The following is a 6,000-nucleotide window of genomic DNA, read 5'->3' as shown; positions in this document are numbered from 1 at the left end:
CACTCTCTCCCTATTTATTTCAAAACCCCCTTCCCCTCCCCCTTTTCTGATGAAGGGTCTAGGCCCGAAACGTCAGCCTCTCTGCTCCTATGATGCTGCTTGGCCTGCTGTGTTCATCCAGCCCTGCACCTTGTTGTGCAGCATTAATAAAGTGTTTAACAAGCTATAATCCCCCTTAATTGGCACCACACTACTGCCTAGCGTGAAACTCACCTTGCCACTCAGCAGATGTATAAAAGATGCAGCAAATTGCTCCCAAAATCAAGGTAGACCTCACCAGATTTCTCTCACAATTCTGCCACAAATCTTACCACAGCCCATGCCACTTAGACCCTTGTAAGATTATGCCTGACAACTTACTCTCTATAATTAGAGGTACATAGATAGCAACAGCCTTTGGGTTTTTGTTATATTGTTTATTTGTACTGTCTTCAATTTCAGTTACCACGGACGTGACTTGAGGGTCTTGTTAAGTTAGAGCTTATTGTATAAACGTCTCTTTAACTGAACCTGCTTTTGTACCAATGTAACAATGCGTGTTAACTGTCACATAGGTTGCAACACATGAGTAAGGAAAGCTGTTTTTAACATGCTTTTCCTTTTTATTATTTTTACTTTTTCATCTTTTTATTCCCTTTCTTCAATAATTTCATAGCTAATTCATTTTTCTCATGAGTAGTATTTTTTACCAAGAATTTTTTAAAAGAATTATCAAAAGAAAGAATTTTATCTTTCCTCTTTCAGAGAAATCTCAGAATTGTTGTGATGCAGAGAGGTTTTTCAGCCCATAATGCCTGTACTGGCTCACATTTTAACTTATTGCCAGTCTCCTGCCTTTTGCCTGTAACTCTGCACATTGTTTCTATTTAAGTCATCATCCAATGCCTTCTTGAAAACTTCAGTTGAACCTACCTCCGGCACACCTCCAGACAATTCATTCCAGATTCTAACTAAAAAAGTTCTTTCTCACCTCACATTTTTTCTTTTCCAAAACACTTCACAACTGTGCCCTTTTGTTTTTGATCCATTTATGAGTAGAAACTGTCTCTTTGTGTCTACTCTCTAGACCCTAATGATTTTGAAAACAGCAATCAAATCTCCTCTCCAAGGATGACAATCTCAATTTCTCTAATCTTTCCTCATAACTGAAATGTTTCATCCCTAGAATCACTGTTGTCAACTCTTCTGCACGCTCACCAATGCATTTATACCCTTCCTAGAGTGTGATGCCCAGAACTGTACACAAGATTCCAACGCATGTCTAACCACTGTCTTATATAAGTTCATCATAGCTGTTCCTTGATTGTATGCCCTGACGTATGGAGCACTGAACAATATGTTTTACTATCAGCTCCTTTTATCTGTATGCATGACTAAATTATTTTAGAACTGATGAAAGCTCTTAAGAAACTAAACGTAATTTATATCTGCCTTTGTCCACTATTAGACTCTTCTGTTTCACCCTGTTTTGATTATGACCTGCATTGCTTTTCAAGTAATGTTTGGTTCTATATCCATCAAATGTGGTGATTTTGTAGTCCTACTATACTCAGCCTTTTTCTGAAATTTTTGGAGGCTACAAGCACCACAATAGATCCAGAACAACGCAGCAGTTCACCACCCCCTCAAGAGTAGCAAATATCAGCACAGCTATAAATATCTCAGAGAATACAGTTTATGAACTTGAGGAAATAGCACTGGGTGAGTCACGGTGCACAGAAACCAAACAAAGTCAACAGGGGGAAGTCTTTCCATTGGCAAAAGGGACACACATTTAAAGTGATTGGCAAAAGAAGCAGAGGCAACTTGAAGAAGCAGTGAATGGGTTTGACCTGGAGTGTACTCATGTGGTTTGGAGACGGAATTTTGTTTGCATCTTCCAAAATAATATTGGATAATTATCTGAAGAGAAAGGATTTACATGGGTAGAGAGAAAAGGTAGGGGAATGAGACTAGCTTTCATAAAGACGTGGCACAGATATAGTGGGCCAAATGGCCTACCTCTGTGCTGTAACCATTCTATGTTTCTATAATGAAGATAAATTGGCAGTGACAGGAGAAGAGCAGGAACCTGATAGCTTGACAGCCACACTGCTGTCATTAATGAATCATTAATAAGCAGTGTGGGTTGCTTTGTAATGCTGCTATTGCTAGTTTGTGTAAAAGGAGATTAAATGTTGGCCATGCTGACAATTGAATGTCTCCAATTTGATGCATGTCTGAGCAAGTCATTCATTAAAGCCGCATTTGATCCTTATGATACATTGAGGGGAGATAGAGGTAGTAAAGTTTGGATGAGAGTTGATCTTGATTGCCAATAGCATTGAAGTTTCAATGGCATAGATTGGCTCCAGATATCCTAGCAGCAGATGGCATAGTTCTGCAAATGGCTTGCTACTGATCCTGTTTATCCTTCACCTTTTGGCATAGCTGCTGCTCTGTGTGCTCCAGGCCTCCAGTCGTAACCTATACAGCTGTGGAACATTGACTAATAAAGGCAGGAAAATACAATTTGTGCTATAATAAATTATTTTCCTTTTGGGAAGTGCTTAGTGTCAACATCAGAACTGTCTATAGGGGTATACTTGAGATCAGGAGCTTTGTATTTGGAAATCAATTCAACCTAGTCTCCAACAATGACTAAAGAGTGTGATTAATGATTTGAAGCAGAAGTGAAATGCCTCTTGCTGCTCTTCAACTGCAAGCTCTATTCTCTTTAAGAAGAGAATTCAAGGCATTCTTCATGCCATCATGAGGGCTATAGCCCAGGCGTCAAAAGGCAATACTGAATGGTAACAAGAATGGATGCTGAAAACATGATATATGTCATTTGATTCCTCCATTGCTTAACTGTGTTTGGCTGCGAGGAAAGTAATATTTACAGGAGGAAAAAGTGGGCATAATCAATTTGCCAATATGTCATACATGTTGCAGGTAATTGGAGCAAATGGTGTTCAACACAATGAAAGCAAAGTGACTGCAAATGGGAACAATGTTTCTCAGAACATGTTGCCTCAAGGTACTTTGGAAATGTTTGTAATCTTCCCATAGCCATGGACTCATGCAGAAGTTGCTGGAGGTTACCAAGGCAACTTTCTTCCAGCATCACACCCAATGTTGATCTCCTTTCCTTTGGTCTTAAAAGTATATAATCCCGTGTTAGATTATAGCCAGTAGCTTGATAAACTGAGAAATTCATTACATTTGTTGCTTATTGCACTTAAAACATGCCAATATTGAACTAAGCAACATAACAGTTGCTTTGGTCCTTCCAGTTGTTACAGTGCCGCATTGACCTTGGCCTGGAAGACACTGATGGTACCAATAGTTTTTTGTTCCCAGCTAATGTTAATACTGACAAGTCAGATCCCAAACCGAGACCTGGCTTGACAGATCAAAATAAAGAAGCTCATAGATCATAGAATCCTTACAGCGTGGAAGCAGGCCATTTGGCCCATTGAGTCCACACTGACCCTCTGAAGAGCATCTCACCCAGACCCACCCCTTATCCTATCCCTGCATTTCCCATCCTAGACACTATGGGCAATTTAGCATGGCAAATCCACCTCACCTGCACATCTTTGGACAGCGGGAGGAAACCGGAGCACCCAGAGGAAACCCACGCAGACACGGGGAGAATGTGCAAACTCCACACTGGCTCTTGTTGAAGCATAAGCATGCAATGCTGCAGATTTTGTTTTAATAATAAAACAGAAGTTATTAACAAAAGAAATGAAAACAAAATAGAATAAACCAAACCATCTGCTTATAATAAAAGTTCAAAGACTTTTCAACATACAGTAAAAGTATAATCCCAAGCACCCAAAACTCTCCTTCATGTAAAAAAAAGGGAAAAAAAAATAGTTTTTTTATAATACCCAAACACACCCATGGTACAATACTCAAGCACCACCTGAGCCCCTATATGTAACACCTTTATAGGTTTTAGTCACTTGTAATTTCAACTTTTATGCAGCTATATTCTAGAGCTATTATACATCTGATTTAAAATATACTCATCTCTAAGTAATCTCTTCATAGTATTATGACAACATGTCTGGCCTAGGACTAACACTAACTCTTTAATCTAAGACAATCTAGTAATACATCCTTCTTTTCAGCAGCTTTGGTTTACACAGCTAACCTATTCCAAGCATTTCATCAGACTGCTCAAAACTCAAAGTAAAACTGAAACCAAAAGCTACCCTCTCTAAGCTTTACTTGTTTATCTTAAGTTAAAAAAAAGTTCCAGATTTCTCTGACAGATCTAGAGGCCCCATTATTCACCTATCAGAGTCACAAAACAATCTGAGATAAAACAAAGAAATCCATTAATAATGCACAAAACTTCATTCATTCTAAAGCTAGGCCTCAAAAACTGTTTTAAAAGAAATCAACATGGCTACAGAAATACTTAATTTAATTATTAACTTTGCACACGCATAAAACAGAAACTGACACATGATATACAAATATGTAAAAATCCAATAGCTTACTTCAATTTAAGTATCATTGTACTAAAGGCACAATGAATAACATTAGATTTACGTTTGAAAATGTAACACTAATGGATACCAATACAGTTCTGCAGCTGTTTTGATGATAAATGGGGCCAAAAAGAAATCTTAGCTCAAGCAGCCTTATATTTTGAAATTTATTTGGCTAATCAAATTGTCTAGATATCAGGTAATTGTTTTTGCAGAGATTGCAGAAATAATTATTTTGATATGACTAATCTCCAAATAGTTTCAGCACTACTAATCATTCATGTTAAAAATAAATAGATTAATAAAACTTTAAACTGTTCCCAGCAGAATATTCAATCAGAAATCGTAAAACACCCAATATTATTTATGGAAAAATATCATACACATGAGGCATATGACTGTGTATTAACTGGCAAAGATCATATATTTGAGTTGCATGTTGATTAGAATCTACCATTGCATCATTGAACACCAGAAAAACAGCATTGGTTTATTATTTTATGAAGACATCTTGTCAAGTGCATGTGTCAGAGAGTATAGTATTCTGTGTGCACGTCAGCTGAAGTGGAATTAAACTGCTTATCACCAAGTGTTGTGATCTTAACTGTAACTGAATTAAGTATTTTCCCCATAACATTTAAATCAAGAAAACCAAATTACTTCTGAGGTTGATAATGAAAAACTAATGCCATTAATAGAACTGGAGCCAGCATCTGAAAACACCATTGTTTTGTGCATGCATAAATTACTATCGCTGGCACAAGCGAGCAATTAATCATCTAATAACGATTGAAAAGAGAACTTTACTTAATATATTGAATATTATATATATGCAAGATAAAAATAAAATATTCAGAAGGGCTACCCTATTATTTGTATTTCAAGTCCTTCAACATTTTTTGGGAGAGTCTTATTCCATTATTTTAGGTACAAAGGTGAAGATGTAGACAAGGAGATTAAATGTAAAGGACCAGCAGAGAAAGTATGACAAGCATATATTTGGAATCAGTAACTAAAATAGAAAATGTTGGAATTGCATGGCGGATTATCAACATCTGCAAGGGACAGTAAATTTAACTCTTCAGCAACAGTCATACCCTCCAGGGTCAAACTGTTCTTTGTTTCCAGAATTATCTTGTTTTTCTTTCAGACTGTAGTTTTGCTTTCTATCTCTATTTCAGACTATTTTATAGGCATTATGTTGGTTGATCAGAAACAGAGTTACTACAAAATCAAGTGAGGATATAACAAAGCAATCGCAGTCATGTGCAAACATTAGTATTGACCACCAGTCATGGAAAAGAAATCCTACATCCAAATTTGTTCTGAACACCTGCAGCTTTTTCTTTCCTCTCATTCTATGAAATGCTTTAGAACCTAATTCTAACATTAGTTCAAGTCTAATTCATTTAAAAGCACTGTAGGGGCCCTCAATGGCACATCAGAAATAAAAGAGTTTAGCCCAACTGCATGGCGATTTTTTTTGTACATAGCAAATTGGCTGTGTTCAGTG

At 37.0% G+C, this 6,000-nt stretch overlaps 1 protein-coding gene across 1 annotated transcript in view; it reads left to right on the top strand.

Annotated features, from left to right (window-relative positions):
- frem1b (Fras1 related extracellular matrix 1b) overlaps positions 1-6,000 on the top strand; it is a 188,316-nt gene that overhangs the window by 136,721 nt on the left and 45,595 nt on the right. The gene's annotated exons all lie outside the window — the stretch shown is intronic.

The sequence above is a fragment of the Rhincodon typus genome, chromosome 10 (assembly GCF_021869965.1).
Source record: "Rhincodon typus isolate 14 chromosome 10, sRhiTyp1.1, whole genome shotgun sequence".
Taxonomy (NCBI): Eukaryota; Metazoa; Chordata; class Chondrichthyes; order Orectolobiformes; family Rhincodontidae; genus Rhincodon; species Rhincodon typus.
Note: the sequence above shows the minus strand (reverse complement) of the source record. Positions and strands in the feature narration are given on the sequence as shown.